General features: G+C 34.7%; 1 long non-coding RNA gene across 1 annotated transcript in view; it reads left to right on the top strand.

Moving 5' to 3' along the window:
• Nucleotides 1-17970, top strand: part of LOC139591913 (uncharacterized) — a 147028-nt gene extending 129058 nt beyond the window's left edge. Inside the window, exon 3 of the long non-coding RNA XR_011679793.1 lies at nt 17850-17970. This is a non-coding gene — a long non-coding RNA (uncharacterized lncRNA). The remainder of the gene's footprint in view (nt 1-17849) is intronic.
• Nucleotides 17971-20534: the final 2564 nt, after the last annotated feature.

The raw sequence follows: 20534 nt of genomic DNA, 5'->3' as shown, positions 1-20534 counted from the left end.
GATGAGAAGCACTTTCATCTGTGAAACTCCCTTTCATCAGGATGCTCCTAGTCCCTTTCCTCCCAATGACCTCCCTCTGGGAAAGAGTCAGTATAATCATAGAACCATTAAGGTTTGAAAACCCATCTAGGAACATCAAGTTCAGCCATCAGTGTAATATCACTGACATCTTCACCACTAAATCATGTTCCCAAGTGCCATATTCAAACATTTTTTGAACACTTTCAGGAATGGTGACCCAACCACTTCTCTGGGCAGTCTGTTCCCGTGCTTAACTACTCTTTTAGTGAAGAAATTGTCCCTGATATCCAACCTGAATCTCCTGTAGCACTCCTTGACAATCTTTTGGCTTACTTAGAGTTAAGAGATTTGCACATGGTTTGGTTATTGAATCTAGGTTTAATAAGGTTCACATTAATGACAAAACCATCCTCCTGTCCACAACAGTAACTGCATTTGCTTAGCTCTAATTTCTTTTCTGTCAGCTTATGCAGGGGGCAGAAGGTGGTGGCTTATCACACAATATCCGGCTGACAAAAGCCAATTATGTGATAGTCAAAACAAATGTGAGTATTGCAATCGAGACTGAGAAGAACAGAATGGCAGTAAAATTGTTGAGCCCTGTTCTAAAAGGCTACCAATGGAAAATCCTGTTAAACCCCACTGTAGCAGATAGACCTCACTCTTCTGACTGTGGCAGTTATGGGTCTCAGGAATCAGCTTTCCACTGGGAGCTCACAGGTAGCCAGGGTGCCTGTCGTTGTAAGGACACTGGCAGGCTGTGTTCTGGACAGCTTGAGCCCAAGACCTCTGGATTAAATATTGCTTCAAGACACTCAGGGGAGAAAATCAGCCATACTTACTAATGAAAATATTACTGTGACAGTTACTGTTGGAGATGTGAAATAATAAGGTAGGGCAAGGTACATAATCTGAATGTTCCCAAAACTAGGATTTCAGCATCTCTCTTCAGTCAAGTTTTCCATATTACTCCTCAGAGTATGTTTTTCTTTTTGCTTGCTCAGCATAGCATTTATTGCTCTCCTTCCTAACTTTCAGTCATATACATATATCAAGAAACTGATAGCTAGTAATTTTCAAAATGGCTTTATTTGGTAAATAATAGTCCTATATTGGGAAAAAAATAAAATTATTTGTTTTGCATAAAAAAGTTGGTGTCAATGGAGATTAGTAGTAAACAATATGTGGCTATTACAGCTATTGAGCTTTAAGAATAAAAGTTTCACATTTTAATTTTATAAAACTTACCCCCCCATATATAAATGTATGAATTCATGTATGTATTGCATTGCTGCAATACTCACTCAACACATAGTTTCTATCTTTCTGTTTTCTACACCTCCCCTTTCTCTTTGCACTAAAAATTCTATTAATAGATTTGTTAATTATTTGTTGCATATACTAAAGTGAACAAGGTACTATTATTAGCACTGCTACTATAAGGACTAAAATATATAAACTTGTAAGATACTTTTTAAACTATGGTGTTAAATTTTATCTACTAAATAGATTATTTAGTTAAATTCTATTATTTATTCTTATTTTTGTTATATCTTCTTTGAATAGTTGCATGCATTTATAAATAGATTCTGAGTGATTAGAATGTTTAGTGATTAGTTGGCTGACTTCTTTCAGAAACCTAAGCAAAAACAGGTCAAGAGGAAAGATTGTGTTGCAGTGAAGAGGGAGGTCAGCTGAAAGAGGAACGGCAGATTGGTGAACTCAAGATAACCTTGATAGCATTAGTATGTTTACTTTATCAAGTACACCACATTGTAGCAGCTAAATGAAACACAATTTTTCAAAGTAATGCCAGCTGTAAGAAAGACCTCTCTAGTCAGTGCAAGTTTCCATACACACATCTCTCAAAACAGTGTTGTTGCTAAGCTCTTCACATATATTACAGATTTTTTGTTCTCGGTAAATATGCTTAAGGACACAGTGAAGTGTTTTCATTCCTTGATTATATAAAATACAGAAAAACTGTTAAGAAAGAAAAAGGAGAGGAGAGGAGAGGAGAGGAGAGGAGAGGAGAGGAGAGGAGAGGAGAGGAGAAGAGATACTTAAATTTAGATATTGCAAGAAGTGTACAGCAAGTTCAAACTGATTGTCTGGAAAATGCCTTGGGTCCTATCTCCTAGTTTTGAAGATCCTGAAAGCCACTTTTTTTCACCTTCATACTTACCAAAAAAAAAAAAAAAAAGTTTTGCTTTTGCTTTTCAGTTAGGATAAAAGAACTTCAGATTTGATAAATTATAGCTAACACACAGATCCTCAAGGATGTTTCGGGGTGCATGATTAGAAATCGGTGGATTTCAATCTTTTTATACTTCCAGTTAAATTCAAGTAATCCTGACAGCCAGATTCATCATCCTGCAGTGTTAGTCTGCAAATGAAGTACATGGGAATGCTTTGTGCTAAAGTTTCAGTGTTAGATAGGTACACATTTTTGTAGCCCAGAAATCATATGCCTACATTAGTGTGTTCTGCCAAATAATCATGCTCTGCTTTTTCCTGCTGCAAAATTTTCAAACCAAATCCAGTTTGGATCCAGGCAGAGCAATCTCAGATATTTGCACTGCTTCTATATGGAAGCAACTAAGATAATGCTTATATACAAAAGTCCCTAGTAGAACACATTCCCAACATAAAAGAGCCCTTACATTCCATATTAAAGAAATGAAAAACTCTGAGGAGCAAACCATGGAATCCCTGAATATTAAACTTGAAGCTGAAAGATGTATATGTGAAACCTTTCAGCTGTTCCCCAGATTTACTGTTAATTGACATTGAGGATAATGGGCTAATATTTTAGCCATTATGCTGTTTTCTAAGGCTGTCTTGGATTTCTTTTTCTTCCAAAAATATCTTAAATAGACTGAAATCTCAGGTTGCTGGAAAGAAACTGTGCAGGTGTTTTTCAAAGGATGCACCTTGAGTGACACAAGCAAGAGTTGTCTGAGGAAGAATCAGACTGAGATCTAAGTTTGCCCATCCTGTCTGCTGTCAGTTATCCTGCTGCCTTTCAGTCTTGATGCTCTTTTGGACTGATTTAGCATTTGGTAACTGAGTTTATGTTGCAGTTCTGTTATTCTGTCACCTGATTTTTAGCTTTGTCCTCTGTTTCTTGATCTTTTTTCCCTGTATAATCATCTTGGCAAACTTCTGAGCAATCCTTTCCTGCACGACTCCAATATTTTGACAATATTTGTTTCCTCTGAGGATTTCTTGATGGTTTCAATATAGCAAGGAAAAAAAGCAGCCTATGTTACCACACCAGTACTCTTGCAATCTGCACCATAAAGCTCCTGCAACAATTGTACAGTTAGAAAACTCAAATGTGAAGCCCAAAGTCTTTCTTCTAAATAATCAAAGGATATAGACACTAAATGAAAGAATGATGACCACAGAATTTATTTTTGGGTGTAGCATTCTAATTTTGGTCAGAATTCTTAAGTAGAAAGAAAAGAGGGGTAAAAAAGATATAATAAATAGAGGAATCCTTTATTGATTTGACCTTCTACTTCCCACAAATATTATCTGCAATAAATCCTAGTTGATCCTTGTGAGATATTCTCCAAGGTCATTAAAACACTGACAAAAATAATTTACATGTGTGACTACAGTGGAGTATCTCATTGCTCCCACCATTACTAGATGAATGCCCTTTATCTCATATTAAACCCAAGAAACAGAAAAAGATTTCCCAACTTACTCATTTTTTTTTTTCATGTAAAGGACCTTATATTTGTGATTTTCTGGGGAAATACATTAACTGACCCCTACATGGTTCTTGTGGAAAGAGGGTATTACTTACCATCTATATGACTACTACTGTTAATGTCTGAGACTGTTGCAGCCTTAAAAATGCACAGTTCATTCTGCAGATGGTGATAGCTCTACTAACACTTCTATTGTTAGTTTGAAAGTCAAGTGATGATATGTGTAGGCGTATGTGTGGGAGCAGTGCAAAGAATTACAAGGATTTTCTCCCACACTAACGATCCACATGGAAAAGAGGGCCTTATGAAACAATGTTCTGTTCCCCTGGTATTTTTAATCAGTCTGATATTTTGTTAGAATAGCATTTTATTACACAGCTTGTCATTTTTCTATCTATGGACTATCTTTTTAAATTAAAAAAAAATCCTGTATGGTTTTTCTTCACACTTTCATATGTCACGATTTTTAAAAAAATAAGCTGTGTCAAAGCAGAAAAAAATAGCTGGAAAATTAATGATTTATTCTGACACACATGTAATTTACTCTTCTAGCTTTTTTCATAATTATGCATTTGTTGTACCTGCTAGTAATTGGAATTTCCTTAAAAGACAGTGCCTGTCAGTTTTGCCATCTCTGAAAATTCAGTGGTGGCTGCAAAAGAGGAAATACATCAGTGCTTGATTGTAAACACATCCTTCATGGTGCAGTCAGATGAGGATAAGGCGGTTGACCTGGATAACCCAGACACATACTTTAGCCCCCACAGCTTGATTCCTACAGTGCAATTCCTTTTGGTTCCTACAGCTCATCCAGGACATTTAGTATTAGTTTGGATTTTTATTCTTTCTGGTCACCCACCCAAATTACCTGTTCACTTTCAGGAAAAATTATTTTCTTCCAAGTAGGATATGAATTGCTTCTGTACCATTGTCTTTTTTGTTTTGGTTTGGGTTTTTTTGTTTGTTTTCTTTTGTTTTTTATTTGTTTGTTTGTTTTGAATTTATGTTTGGTTTCATACACATGTAGATAAACATATATGTATGAGTATGTATTTATATATGCATAAACAAATATTTTGTACACACACAAGCATATCTATGCACATTCATATATATATGTCTAAATTTGGCATAGTTTTTGGCTCTTCTTCAGATATTATATAAACTCAGGTAACAGAAAAAGTACTTCATCCAAATATTTCCTTGTCCTCCTTTTCTACTTCACTCTTCCACTTTTCTTCCTGGATCAGGCTGGTTTTTTCTCAATGCTCAGATAAAAACACCTTATCTGTGCATTTTGAATAATGAGGGCTCTGAAAATCAGCCTTGGCTTATCTGTAGTACTCTAACTATTTTGTTCTTTTGATGGCAACTGTGATTATACCTGCTGATAAATGTCCAACAAAAACTTATGCTCTATTAGAATTAAATAATCCGGCTATCTACTCCCATGAAACTATATCTATTTTAGATTTATTGAGTCTGTGGTTGAAAGGTTTAGTTCAAGTTCATTCAAAATAGTCTTGTCAATGACCCTTACTCTGACATGAAATATGTGCTTTACTGCTTTATATGGGAATGTATTTTATTTTTTTTATCTGAAATTAACATTCATTAAAAATAAAGATAGCTTTCTTTACATTGGTGTTTCTGTTCGAAAACTTTCTTTAGGAAATGTATTGTTCATTTTACCACAAACTTAAAAAAATGCAGACAACTTGCAAATTGCCTTTTACTTGAATGGCCAGAACCTGCACAAGGTAGGGATCCTCTCCTGGTACACACATTGTTAAGTGGCACAAAGTAACACAGTACTTAAAATGATGATGCACCTCTGACTAATTCACTGTATATTGCATATCCACCCATTTTGTAGACTAGACTGAATCAGGGTTCTCCTGGTACATAAGGATTCTTGGGAATTATGAACATGATAAGGGAATTATTTCTCATAAGGGAATTATTTCATTTATTTTATATACTTTTTATTCCCCTACTTGTCTCATTCAGTAGAACTCAATGTCTCTGCATTTTCATAATTAATTAACTACACAATAAAATATATCTGCAAGGTTCTATATCTTTTCTGACTGAAAGAATTAAACATAATCTTCATTTGATTTTTACCAACTATAATTTTTAACTTTGCATTTAAATTTACAGTTTGAGTCTTATTTTACATCATTATTTTTTGTACTGCTGTTGACTTGGTACATGGATTTGGGAAGGGCTTAGGAAAAAAAAACTGATAGGAAAGAATTTTGGGTAGCAGATTAATAATATATATATATATATAAATGATGTGTAAAGGCTCTGTGGAGACAAGGTAAAATGTGGTCCTACCTGACTATGAGATTAGAATTATATCTAGGCATAGGGTTTGTGGCTTCAAGGGGTTTTTGTGCATGGTTTCTTGGATTTTTTTTTAATTATTATTGTGAGGAGGGATTTTTTAAATGTTTTTTGGGGTTTTTTTTGTGTGGTGGTGTTTTGTTTTTTTGGTTTTTTTTTTTTTAGTATTTCATTGTAAGGGGAGGAGTGCAGTAGAAAAAACAGCAGAATTAAATCTAAGTTAAATAATATTTATCAGTTAAATCTGTATTAAAAAGAGTTTCTAAGGGTGCCTGTTCTTCAACAGTATTCTTTTCAGTAATGTGAAACTGAAAAGTTTCCAACCCAACCTGCATGCTTTGTCTTTTACTGCACAATGCTGTATTTTTACAGAGGGTGACCAGAGAATATTGTGTTTTCTAATCACTTATGAAGTTTTGATTGACTTTTTCTTTTTTCCCCTTTTGTTGATCTGAAAGTAAAGGCCTTCAGGGAAAGAGGATCAAAGGAGAATGATGTATGTTCTGAGACACAGATAAAATGAGAATAATTTTATAATTGTCTTCAATCTCCCAATAGTCTACAACTCAAGTGATGTAAATAAAACATTTTAATAAGTATTGAGTTACATTTTAGTGCTAAGTTTTAAGGAGAAATAAAAACAAGCAAGTGAAAATTGAAAAAGAAATAGTTTTAAGAAATATAAAATAGAAGTCATCTGACAAAAAGATCAATATTCAGGAATAGGATTTCTTAATAGATCAGAATTCCCTGACAACTAGAATCTTGATTTCTTATTCATTATACATGTACTTTAGAGATTCTATTGAGATTCTGTCTCCTGGCACTAAGCACTGTGTAAATGCACAGTAATATTAAATTGATTTCTCAGTCTGGAGGTGAGAGTTTACTCCTCTACATGTACCAGTCTAGAGAGGTGAGAGATGGAAAACATCATCCCCTTCTGCCACTTGCCAGCTGCATCCCAGACTGAAGTGAGAGAAGCCACTCACAGGCAGTAAAAAAAGAAAGGGAAGACCAGGCAAGAACCCAGTGAAGGCTCAGACACTGTTTGAATGCCTAACCTACATCAGGTAATGGTCTGAGACAGATAATTCAGAACAGCAGAGAGGAATGTGACTGGTGTTAGTAAAACTGTTGTTTATCCCTCTGTCTGGCCTAGAGCAAAAGCCAGAATGCAAACACTGAAACATGATCCAGACAAAACTGGGGAAATACAGTTGTCTTCTCTTATTTTCCCCCTAAGGCTTTCTGAGTGTGGGGATTTGAGTAAAAGAAGCTTGTGACACCTCTGAAAAAGTTCAGCTACAAGTCATTCAATTATTTTCATACCTGAACCTTGAAGTATTTTACATCTCCTCTGGCTTCAGAGGTTTGTCACCTTGTCAAAAGCCACAGAACCATGCAGATAAGCAAAAAGTGTATAATGTTCATCAGATACTTCCTTATCCTATCTTGGTGTGTCTGAATTATTTCCAGCTAAAATCATACCATTTCTAATACCATTCATACCAAAATTTTTATTGATATGCATTTTTGCAACTTATAAGTAGTAGGAAATGAGCTCAGAAAGAAAATACAGGGTTCAGAAAGGTTGCTCAGAAATTCTTGCCAGAAGCATCAGGGCTTTATTTTGTTTTGCCTTGGATTGATATTCACACGTTCTGCAGGTAAAGCAGAACCCAGTTTCATCTCCATTCTTGTGTTTTATGTTTCTTTGTATTGGTTACAATTGTTACTTGCCGTTCCTTTGTGAAATGAGAGGGAGTTCTAATACAACAACTTACAGGTGATGAAACTGTAAAGGCTTAGAACATCAGTTATGGAATACTGCCCTTGGTCACAGTTCATTGAAGTTCTTTGATTTTTGCTTTTTAGAAAAAAAGACATAGAAGAAATTTCACTGCTGAATTCTCAGTGAGTTTTGTGATCTGAGTAAAATCGAGTTCTGTTGGTGATCCTGTTGCCTTCATTTTTGCTTTTCAAATTAGAGTCTCATTACATCCTTCTACATTATTCAGTATGATGAAAAAGACAATTTTAATGCTTACACCACCCCATGACTCTGTGTGTAACCTTTGCAAATCCTGCCCTTGGCTGCAATGCAGAGAAGTGTGCTGGGGCCATTGTTAGCATGACTTAATAGCTCTGCTACTGGCAAATGAGATAGACAGAGACTTGCTTATTCTGTGTGACTTGTATTCTACAGTTCTAAGAGGAGTGAGAAGATTAAAACACTTTTATTTATTCTGTCTGTTGTGATAAAGTTGGATCTTTTGATAATAAAATAATGTGGTGGTTCCATGATTTTGATAATAAAATAATGTGGTGTTTCCAAAGCAGTGAGAACTGCCTTGTGAGATTTTGCAGAATGCATGTTGGAGATAAAGATGCAGATGTTCCTATGCTTTTATTTTGTGTTTGTGTCAGGTTTAGGGATTACTTTGGTGAGCAAGGAACTTAAGTAACAAAAAAATTACAGCAAATTATTAAAATATGAACAAGTCTAGAAGTGCAGTGAACAGAGTGAGGGTGTGAATTATGAAGCTTAGATTCTTCCAGTATTTGATCTCCAGATGAGTTCTGTTTTCTTTTCATAAGAGATACAGTCAACTTTCATTTCTCTATAATATTTTAATATTTTTTGTACTGCATGTCCACATTATAATACTTTCAGGACTTAATAGGTAGACACTATAATACAGTTTGATTTTATTTAAATAAATTTGACCTGCTCAAGATAACCATCAGTCAAAGCGAAAATTTGATGAATGCTTCCATTTGGACATGCTGTGAATAGACTGAAAATATTAGAGTTGCAAATCATATTCATGAGTGTGTATTTGAGATCTTTTTGACAATAGTTACATATAGAAATAATTATAGCAAATGGTAAAAGGTAAAAAAGACACCAAAGATCACTTTTGGTCCTTTTCTTGAATAATAATTACGTATTCTATCAAAGTTTTCAATTTTCTTCCAACTTACAGAGCAAGTTAAGAGAGCTACCCTGGTAAAATACTGGTAAATTTTCTGTCTACTGGAAGATCTAGACTACTACTTGCTGCTGTAGGTATTACACCTTTTTTCAATTTATTCCTTTATATTAATTAAATTTATGATTTTAAAAAGTAAATATTTGACAATTATACAAATTTCCTGTTTATTATTAATATTCTTGGACATCCAAAAAGTCAAGAAGTAAAGTTTGAGATTTTTTCTAAGTTGAAATCTATACAAAAATTCCTTTTGTTAAGATCCAAGTCTATAAAAATATTCAGAACATTCAAGGTAATAGGCACAGAACCAATCTTATTCCCTGTGGCATATTAAATTACAAATCTATTAAACTGCAAACTGCCTCCCAAATTCATAGCAAATTAACTCTCAATGATATGTCCACTTGCCAACACAAAGGGCATATTTTGCAAGTGAGATGAGACTTTCAAAATATGTTTTTATTTTTTTGTGATGTTGCTTATCTTATAGACAAGATTAGCATAATTTAGCAAAAACATATTGCATAGTCAGTTCAGGAGAGAAAACAGGATACTGAGATGCTAAGTGGAAAGAGGTCAACAAATTCTTGACTAGTACAAATAAACTAGTACTTTTCACTACCACATATTTTGCAGTTTCTTGTGATTGTTTTTTGCCATCCCCCTGAAGTATTCCTCTAAGTTTTAACTGGATTAAAAAAAAATAGAAAACAACAAAACCAAACAAATAATAATTTTAAAAGAACCCTGACCCTGAGCTTATTTTGAAATGAGAAAATATAGTTTTAAATTAGTTCTAATGCTTAAGAGAACGCTACAAATTTTGACAAGATCAAAGGCCTATTTTCTGTCTTCCTTAGGCAAGTCAAGGATAATTCCACAAGTGTTAACCAGTGTGTACACAGTGTGAGAGAAAAGCCTGATCTCCTAAAGGTTCCTGTGAGATTATGAATATAATTTTCTTTAGCCATTTCATTTTGTCCCACCCACTAGCTGAGTTCTCTGTGGAACTGAATATGAGGTCCATTTACTCCCCAGTGTATAATTTTAGATGGTTAGTTTACTCAGGAAAAATATTCAGAAGAAATCTCAATTTATTTCAGGCAATCAGAGGGAAAAAAGACCAGACAGAATATGAGATATTAGCAGATGATACAATCAGGTCATTTTCCCCAAACCTTGGAAATGTTTTTTGAAGCTAATTTTGATTGTAGACACCTTTTTTCCACTTCTCTGCTCTTACTGAAGTGCAGCAGGCTCTTTCCTTAATGGCTGACATAAACATGGGTTTCTGTCTGATTGGTACAAACACTGTCTGCCTTTTGTTGCACTCAACACATGCATTCTCTTTCTTCCTGAGAATAATACATGCTGCCCACAACATTTTCATACTGCCTTGCTTCACATAAATACTATTAATTTTATACATTACTACTAATTTCATCTTACAATGCATTTTAAAAATTTTGGTTGTTTATTTAAATTGTATGGCTACACTTCTGGTGTTGATTAAAACACACCTGCTCTCAAAAAAGGCAGAGAATTGTAATTAAATTTTTCATTTGCAACGCCTCAGTTAAGCCACACCAAACAAGCCTAGAAGGGAGATTATGCTGTATTTTACCTCCTTTCAACACAAAGGTATAGAAGTATTTTGGCATTAGAAAAATGGGTTTTTAATCATTCAAGTAGTGGAATAGTCTTTTAATTAAAATGGTAGGAGCAAGGCATTAAATACATTTCAAGATGTAACTTGGCAAATTCAGGGAGAACAGTGCATATACTTTAAAAGAGATTGTCTGAAGGTGGGATATTTCTACTGTGGTGTTACCTTGGACTAGTCCTTAAGTGGTCTCCACTGGTTTCAGAAATTACTCAAATTACTCTGTTCTTCAGAGGTTTTTTTTGTTGCCTTCTGACAAAGAAGGAATCCTCCTATTCTTGATACATGGTGAGGTTTCTCTTGATTTTTTTTCTTTTTTTTAAACTCTTAGGCCTTCACTATTGACTACATTTATATAAGCTGTGAACAGTTACTTCTAAAGGGGGTAATTCTCACTAGATCACTTCCATCCTGCTTACAAATTTGAATTGGAAGCTAATACCAAATATGTAGAGTTGAGGTGGACTTTTTCCTCTTCTCATATTGTTGTCATATATCAGGTTTTTTCCCATCCTTTGGGCATTAAAAATTACCCTTCTCCTAGAAAATATAAATGTGGAAATTTTTGGGTTTTCATCTTTTCAATTACACTTGTGCCTTTTATAGGTGTTGGGTATTTTTGTCTTATATTGGCTATTTTACCTAGCTGCTGGTTCTAGAATTTAATTGTGCATGCTTCAGCTATTTTTACTGCCAAGAATATTGTATCAAAAACATACTATGAGCTATACAGTAAAAATAAACAAAACACTCCATTTTGAACCTACCATCTTCCTTTTTTTCCTTCTAATTCCATATTTAGGAGCAAAAGCTTTTTTTTTTTTTTTCCCAAGAAAGTTGGTAATATGGCTGAGAATGTAAACCTTCACAGAGTGCTGAGAACCTACCACGTTAGCATCAATAGTTATTGCATAAAAGCTTTCAATTTAATTTGAAATGGGACTGCAAAGTGGCTCATATGCTGACATATCCAAATGAATAATTTATCACTCAGTAGAAGAAAGTATTTCAATGGTAGGATGCCAACATGCTGGTATTCACCCAGGAGATCTTTAGCTTAAACAGTAGATATGTTTAGGCAGGTAAAAAATTATTAATGCACTGGTAGGAGATAGAATCCTAGAAATTCTTCTTACATTATGCATTTACATCCAATGTAAGAAATAGAAAGGTTTTTTCAGACCTAAAATAAAGACAGTGAACAAAGAGCGTCGGAAATTCCATTGTCTTCATCTAGCAAAATCAACATTTCCTTCATAACATCTTCTATGCTTTCTCCCATTTGCAGTGCCTTGAATGACACAGCCAAACAGTATGATTTCAAAACATGTCCAAAATTTAGAAAGCTTTTTTCTGTTGGTATTAATTAGAAATTTTATAGACATCCTTGCATTTAGAATGGAGTGGAGTGGAGTGGAATGGAATGGAATGGAATAGAATAGAATAGAATAGAATAGAATAGAATAGAATAGAATAGAATAGAATAAACAAATAATAGATTTATATAATCTATATAATAGATCTATAATAGAATAGCTCAGCTAGAAGGGGCCTAACAGGAACATCTGTTCTAACTGTCCAACCACTTCAGGGCAGACCAAAAGTTAATGCATGTTGATGAAGGCATTGTCCAAATGTCTCTTAATCACTGAGAAGCATGGGGCATCAAACACCTTCATCAGAAAGCTTATCACTATCTAACCACTCTCTTCTTGGTAAAGAAATCCTTCCTAATGTCCCGTATAAACATCCTCTGATGATGCAGCTTTGAACTGTTCCCACATATTCCATCTCTGGAACCCAGGGGAATAAATCAGCATCTCACTCTCCACTTCCCCTCCTCAGAAAGCTGTAGAGAGCAATGAGGTTCCCTCTCAGCCTCCTTTTCCCCAAACTAGGCAACCCAAAGTCCTTAGCCATGTCTTCAGCAGCTTAATTCCTTCCCTCCCTGGCTGGGCAGGACCTTTACATCCTCCTTAAGTGGTGGGGCCCAGAACTTCACACATCACTCAAGGTGAGGCCACACCAATGATGAATACAGCAGAATGATCCCCTCTTTTGAGCCAGCTGTCAAACAGCACCCGCACATCCCTTTTGCAAACTGGAAAAAAATTAGTTCTTCTTATCTTAATAGGTTTGTATCTTCTTAACCTGTATGTGTTAAAACTAAGCAAATAAGCTAATTCCGGTTATCTAACATCACTTTTGGTTAATAATTCAATCTGTTTGTTGTCAGGATAGAAAGTTCAGATGGGGTTTGCATTTAAAGTTCTGTTAGCTTTTTTCCCTTCATGTTGCTTAATAAGCTCCAAATTCAAAAAGAAGCCTTATCTGGAATTAGTGGCCTTTGTGGTTTAAAAATAATCCCACGGCACTGAGGGTAGTATATTGATTGCCTTAAGGGAAGATGGAGTGTATGTGCACAGTGTAGTCAGATCATTGTACCAAAGGACATGGTTCTTCAGGTCAGGCATACTGGACTGGGAAAGCTTAAAAAGATATGGAACTAACACCAGAAAATCTTTCAGAAACTATAAAGCAGTCTGAAATCAAACAGTACCTTCATTTTGTCAGATCCTCATATCTCAACACAAAAGCTGCCATACTAAACTGGTCAGAAAGTTCATTTAAAACTACAACGAGCTGAAGCAACTGTTTAGAAAAAGAAGATGGAAATGTTACTGTCCTTCTTGTGTACTACAGCATAAGAAAGCGTGACTACATTTTCCCTGGTTTTCATGATTTTATATGCAGCTCTATCCTGTGATAGTCCTTTATTTTTTAAACTAAAGAGCTCTTATCTTTTTTGTCTCTTCTCAGTCAAAACCCATTTCACACTTGATTCTCTTTCCCGTACTGTGTCTAGCTGTACTATATCCTTCCTGATATAGAAGAATAATAAATGCCTGGAGAAGAACTGCACAAGGAATGTGATGAATGGATTTATACAGTGAGACATATCATGGTGGCTTTTATTCCTTCTTTTCCTATTAATTTTTGAGCATCTATCTGTTATTTTGCAAATCTAAGCACAACTGTTCAAATCTTTCCTGATGCCAGTAGCTAGTATAGAACTTCTGATTTCACATTATTTTGTTTTAGTTATTTCAGGCATTTCATCCCTCACTCAATCACTATTATAATATCTTTCATAAACTTTCATACTGAATCATTTTTCCTGCTTCCTTGAAAAACACTGTGTCAATTAACTGGGTAACCATCATACTTTTTCCCACATCACTCAGGGATCTGTTGAATAGCATCAACTCCCAAGGATCTTTCAATAATGGTAAAGCAACCACCTTTTCCAACAGCTTATTTTTCTTCTTTAACCACATATTAATGACTACAGGAAGACTTTATCCCTTCTACCACAGCACCCTGTTTACAGAGGTGCTTTTTCAAAATTATTTTTGAAAACCAAGTAAATATATCAACAGTTATCTCTCTCTACTTTATCACCTTTTTCGAAATTTGCACTATATTTGTGCAGCATAACCACAGAATGTGTTGATTTTCTGCTACATCATATTTAGTCATTTATTCTCTATTATAAGTTCAACAGTTTGCTGAGTGCAGATATAGACTTTCCATTTTATAGTTCTCCAAAGCCCTTTTAAAAAATTTGTATCACATTTGCCATTTTCTACTCCTCCAGTACAAAGGACATTTTAAGTGATAAATTACACACTATAGTTAATAACTCAGCACTTTCATATTTCATTTTCCTTAGAACTCTATGTGAATACCATCTGGTTCTGGAAGTTTGCTGGTATTAATTTTATTAATTTATTTGAAAACTCTTTTTATTAACATTTTATATGAGACAGTTTCTGAGCAGTGACTTTTGCTACAATAAACTTTAATGTGTGATGCTCCTAAACTTTTGTACAGTGAAGAGATTAATTCATTTTAGTTTTGTCCTATGGCTTCTTTTTACTCAAAAATCCTTTATATCAATTTATGGCCATACAGAATCTTGGAAGACTTCTTGGTTTTGGTATTGGAATTTCTTTGAATACATTGTTATAGGGGTTAAATATTTTCCTAGGACATAATGTTTCAAAAGTCTCATTTTCCCTGTTTTAATAAAACACATTTTAGAGTTAAGTTACAGTTACAATATTTGTATCCAGTTTCTTTTGCTTAAATAAGCCTTTGTATTTTCAAATGGTCTTTCTCGAATTTGTTTGGGCATAAAAGCATTTTGGTGTCATTTATAATTTTTTTTTTCAAGAAGAAATACAATTTTAGAATAAAATTCTTATACAGGAGTAGTATTTCCAATACAAGAATTTTATTTCACTAGAATTTGATCCTTCTGGCTGCTTGTTCTACTTTCTTCAGCTTTACAAGCCTACTGTTTTTAACATGTTCTTGTATTTCATTTTTTAATATGTTCTTGCATTTCTTTTTTTTACCCCTGCTTTTCACCTCTTTATTCATATACATATACTGAATACATGATGGTATTTTCTCAGGTTAGCTTTTTGTTAATTATTAACTTCCAAGGGAAAAAAATAAGTAAAAAAGTAAAAATTGAGTGTTGGTTCAATACAAACAAAACAAAGGAGAAAAAAAGCTTACAGAAAGCAAAGAACAGACATGTTAGAAAAGACAAACACCCACAAGGATGAAAACAAAGCCAAAATAGAAAGAGATAAACTGCTCCCACACCATAGTCCCAGCCCACACAGGATGCTGTGTCTCATAAATTCCTTAACTTAGTGCTTGTCATGCCACATCTGGAGTGCTGAGTGCAGTTTTGGTCCCCACCACACAAAAGAGTTGTGGACAGGCTGCAGAGGGTTCAGAGAAGGGCCACAAAGATCCTTGTAGCAACATTAAACATATTTTCTAATATCCATTTGTAGACTGTCATTGTGATAGCTTCATTTACATGTCAATTATGTTTTTTCAGACAAAAAAAATTACATTTTTTATTTAAATATGGCAACGAATCATTCATCTGGGAAGCATCCTACTCTTGCTTGTAATTCAATAAATTCAGTATACAGTAACTGCAACATAGAAAAAGAATAAACAACCATCAATAAAGATTCTCACAAAAGTAATAAAAGCAGTAAGCTACTTCTTTTCCTAGACTTTTTCTGTGACTTTATTTGTCACATTCCCTGAGAAGATCACAGGCAATAATATGCATTATGCATACAAAATTTGGAGACAATGTGAAATAATATTTTAATTTCAACAAAATTAACCTAAAATAAAACATAACATAGCTGTAAGATTAAGTACTCACATGTTCAGATCTGAAAGACTGCTGAACTGAGATTGAGCTTTGTGCTCTAGTTCCTACTTATGTATATATGAAAACATATATAGGAAGTTTAATGAATTGCAGACCTCTGTGAATATGACATCTACAGTGTCTTACCAAGAAATTTGGCATTTTCAAAATTAGGAATATGAAACATGAGTTTTGCAGGATTTTAGCATTGTTTGTGTTGGTACTTTATTACTTAAAAATCTTCAGCAATTTTATTAGACTGTGCTTTCAAGAATTGGAAAAAACATTGAATTATAAGTCTTTATTTCTATATTCCTTACTTTTTAAATGATATTATTTTAATTATGTTTATTTATTTTGATTACTTTTGCTGGGGTCCGTGTTGGGGTCCATGCTGGGGTCCATGCAGGACAAATGTTTGACCGTACTGTTTCATGTACTTGCATACAAAAGTATTTGGATTACTGGTTAAAAAAAAATAATGGCAAAGTCTGAGTCACCAGCAGTTCATACAGCAGCTGATGCTGGCCTGTCTTTATCTCCTCAGTCTTTGTGACACTTGGTTAGCTTCTTCTAACTCTTTCATACCAAGATATATTTAAATATCGCTATTTAAATACTGCACTATTTGAACCTCCTGTCTCAGGAGCATTCAGCCTTCTGAGATTTTTTGCCACTCATGTTTCCAAGGCTGCATCTGTGTCAAAGCTTTCATCCTCTAAAAGAAAAACAAACATCTCTTTTGCAATGCCATGGAGTTCTAGTGCCTTCAGAGACTGTTAATGAAGATCTACAGTTTGTAGTGCCTTACAATACCATATTTTTTCCCTTTCTTTCTAAACACCTACAAAAAAATCTATATGTTCCAAAATATGCATTACCAAATACACATTTTTAAAAGAGAACTGCTTTATACATTTCTTTCTGTAAGGTAAAGAAATACATTTTGTTTGCAAAATGTCATCCCTTTAAAGTATTGCAACTGTACTTGGAGGCAAAACAAATGTAACACTGTCCCTACAAGATTCTTGAATTTGAAAGAGGAAAAATATGCTATTTTTAGGGCAAAGAAATTACATTGCACCATGAAATGTACTATTCTGCTTGCTACCTAGTAGGGTGCCTTTGTAAATGCTGATAAAATGTATTTATTCCAAACATTACTGTTAACAGCTCATTGCCTAACTGAAAATAGTTTTCCTCAATAGGTGTCTTTCTGCCCAAATTAAATTCAAGCAATTCATCTGATAAATTCAAAGATAGCACTCCAACTGCCTAATGCTAAATTGTATATCAAAGCTATAGGAAGTTTGAATCCATAACATGCAAGCTGTGAATACTTAATAAAATTATTAGAAGTGAGGAAAGTTAAACTGCCTTTACTCATCACATGATAACTTATTTGCTATTAAAAAAAACACATATTTACATAATTACGAGCTAATTAGGGCATTCTTCTTAAATCTGCATGGCCATTGACACATCACAATAATATTTTGGTGGCAGCAGTAGGAATCCAAAATTGTGCAAGTTTTTATACTGATTATATTATTGTATGAAGGACTCTGTTCTGCAATCTAATAATTTTCAACTAAATTTATCTACTTATGAATGAAATAGACAAAACCAACCTCATGATTTTTTCATCAGCACCACTAGGTTTTAAATTTTTATTGCTTTTTTATTTTCTTTTGTTAAAGAAAAAAAAAATTGTTTTATAAAGCCACAGACTCATTTCTTCGACTAAAAACTTACAGTTCTATGGCAAGTAATGCAGTTGCTAAGTACATATTCCTTACGAGGCTATGTGATTGAAATGTATTTTGCTTTCTTTTCCATAGAATTTATCTGCCCAAAAAACGCTGAACGAAATGTCACATGCTCCGAAGGATGAAGGGTGATAGATTTTCCTGGAAATATATGTGGTATATGGAAGACACGTACAAGTCTTAGAAGATAAAAGTGAGTTACAGTTTTGACACTGTCATGTCTATGAGACTGAATACTTTGTTAGACTTCTGACAAGCAGAGATATCCTTTCTTGAAAATACAGATCAAGAAGCAGTTGCCACATCAAGTCCCATGGTGCTAATTTTTGTAAGCAGCAAATGCCTGGGAATGTGTTCTTTGATCTTGGCTTTTTTTGTAAATTGTCATTATTACTTATTAACTTTGTCGCCATTTCACAAGTATATGAGGTTGGTAAAAAACTCTGAGACATCATGTTAGAGTCATATGTGCCTCCACAGTTCTGAGTTCTTGATAAAGTCATCAAGAGCTACTCAGTGAATTTATAGTCTGTAGCATATTTCAGCTCACACTAAAGGAGATAGCTGGGTCTGGTCTACAATAAAATTATCTGTTTACTGCATCAAAAATATCTCCATTGAACTCTATAGGACCTAGACCACATGAAGACTCTCAGATTGCAAATTAGCTGCCCAGAGGAATTTAATGTTTTCTGAAAGATCCTTGGGAGTCCAAGAACTTTATGTGACCCTGACTGGTATGACTCAGAAACTGAATGAATTGTGCTCTGCTCTGGGGTAGCTGAATTAGGATGTGTGAAAAAGGCCACCAGGCACATGAAGTCCACACATGCATGGAAGCACATACAGATACCGTGATCTGAGATATGCCAAACCTAAGCTGTGACTTCCAGTACCACTCTAGATGCCTTAGATTCTCCCACCTTATTTCCACATGCACTCCAAAACCAGGTGAAACACTTGCTGATAATAGAGTCACTGCTAGTGACTCTATTATCTCCATGAAAATGCCCTGGACAGCAATGGACTGGGAGTCTCCCTCCAGGCAGGATCAGATCATTGGTGTCCATGCCTGTGTGCACATTCAGTGTGGGCTGATTCCCTCTCCACATTCTAGCACCACTTCTCCTTATTTTCTCCTTTACAATAATGTGGCTGAACAGCTTCTGAAAGAATAACTTGTTGGAGAGTCTTCTTCACATTAAATATGTATACAAAAAAAAATTTTGCTTTTTAATTCTTTCTGTTATCTAGGTTTTGGGGGTTTTTTGCCAAAAATGACCACAAAGTGACATTTAGAAATATTTTCTCAGTTTTTCAGAAGAATTCAATAAGTACAGTATGCAAACACTCTTCAAGTATGCATTTACAGCAGGCTAGGAGAAGTCCCTTCAAGTACATACCCCTATGCTTTTTCAACTTTTTTTCCTAAACAAAATAGACTGGCTCATTCCCAAGTTGTTGATTTCTCTGTCCTGCACTGGCTGATGCAGGTTCCTGGCTGCATAATTGCAGCTGACAGCAGGTGACCTCTCTGCAGGGTCTGAGCTCTAGAGATAGAAACCTGAGCAGATTTATGAACCTCATCTTGGTTTCTATGCTGAACTGAAATGTTCACCTTCCATACACTTGCAGTCAAGATCAGTGCATTAACTAATAATAAAAAGTTTGAATGGCTAAGACTCTCAGACATGTTTGAGAGATTTCCATGAAAGTGTAAAAGATTAAATTCTGTATTTTGAATAATAGATTTATAGAACAATATTTAAGGTCTCCTTTTAGAAATCATGTGAAAACACTTGTGTGATCCTTTCCTACAAGAAGCAGGGGAGAAATGCTTTTGAAGTAATCTGTGAGTGGGACAGTCCAGTATGCAGAAAATTCTGCTGTGGAGGAAGGTCTCTGTACTACTCACTAAATGGCAGACAGAATTCCACTGGTTTTGAGTTACATTTTTCCATTTAGCTACTTAAGAGAGAAACAAATAAGCACAAAACCAAAAGGCAACCAAAATAAAATATTGACTTCATTTCAGTTCTCTAGCTAGGAAAAAAGAAAAAAAAGTCTTATCCAAGTCCATGAAGCTGCACTGCAGATATTTGGATGCATCCTGCACGATGTGCAGAAGTGGCTCTGCAACAGTGAAAATTCCTGGAGTCTTTCCTATTAATTCTGCCAACACTCCTCCAGGACTAATGAGGTAGGACGCAGCAGAGCATGGAATGATAAGCAGTCTGAGGTATCCATTCATAAGAAAAATACTAAGAGAAATACTTAGACTCTGCAGGCTACATAAACAATAGCTCTGCTTCTAGACAAAGTGTAAACTCCATAAATAATTGAGACTGCTCTGAAGAACTCTAAGCAATGCAGGACAGGATCTACAGATATATATATTATTTTTGAAATAGTAAGTCTTCCTGGCTCATGTATTTCATAGTCTTGGTAAAGATAATAGAGATGGGCAAGGGCAGCATGAATGTGACACATATCTGGCAGGACCTGAAGCATGGAGAATTAAAAAGACCTGGCTAAAATCCATGACACAGACCAAATGTACTACAAAGTAGCTAAATCCCATCCTAAAATTTTGTTTTCCCTCAATGATGAAAAATATTCTTCCTCACCCTTTTTCTCATGAGGACTTTAGTACCCTTAGAATTGCTAAAATGAGCCTTTTGATGTGGTATTTTAGGTATCTTTGTCTTTTGGGGAAGGTTTGGGATTTGGTGGTTTTGATAGTTTTGGGGTTTTTTT

The sequence above is a fragment of the Agelaius tricolor genome, unplaced genomic scaffold (assembly GCF_023055355.1).
Source record: "Agelaius tricolor isolate 1412-34295 unplaced genomic scaffold, bAgeTri1.0.p SCAF_7, whole genome shotgun sequence".
Lineage (NCBI taxonomy): Eukaryota > Metazoa > Chordata > Aves > Passeriformes > Icteridae > Agelaius > Agelaius tricolor.
This window is presented reverse-complemented; position numbering and strand designations above follow the sequence as displayed.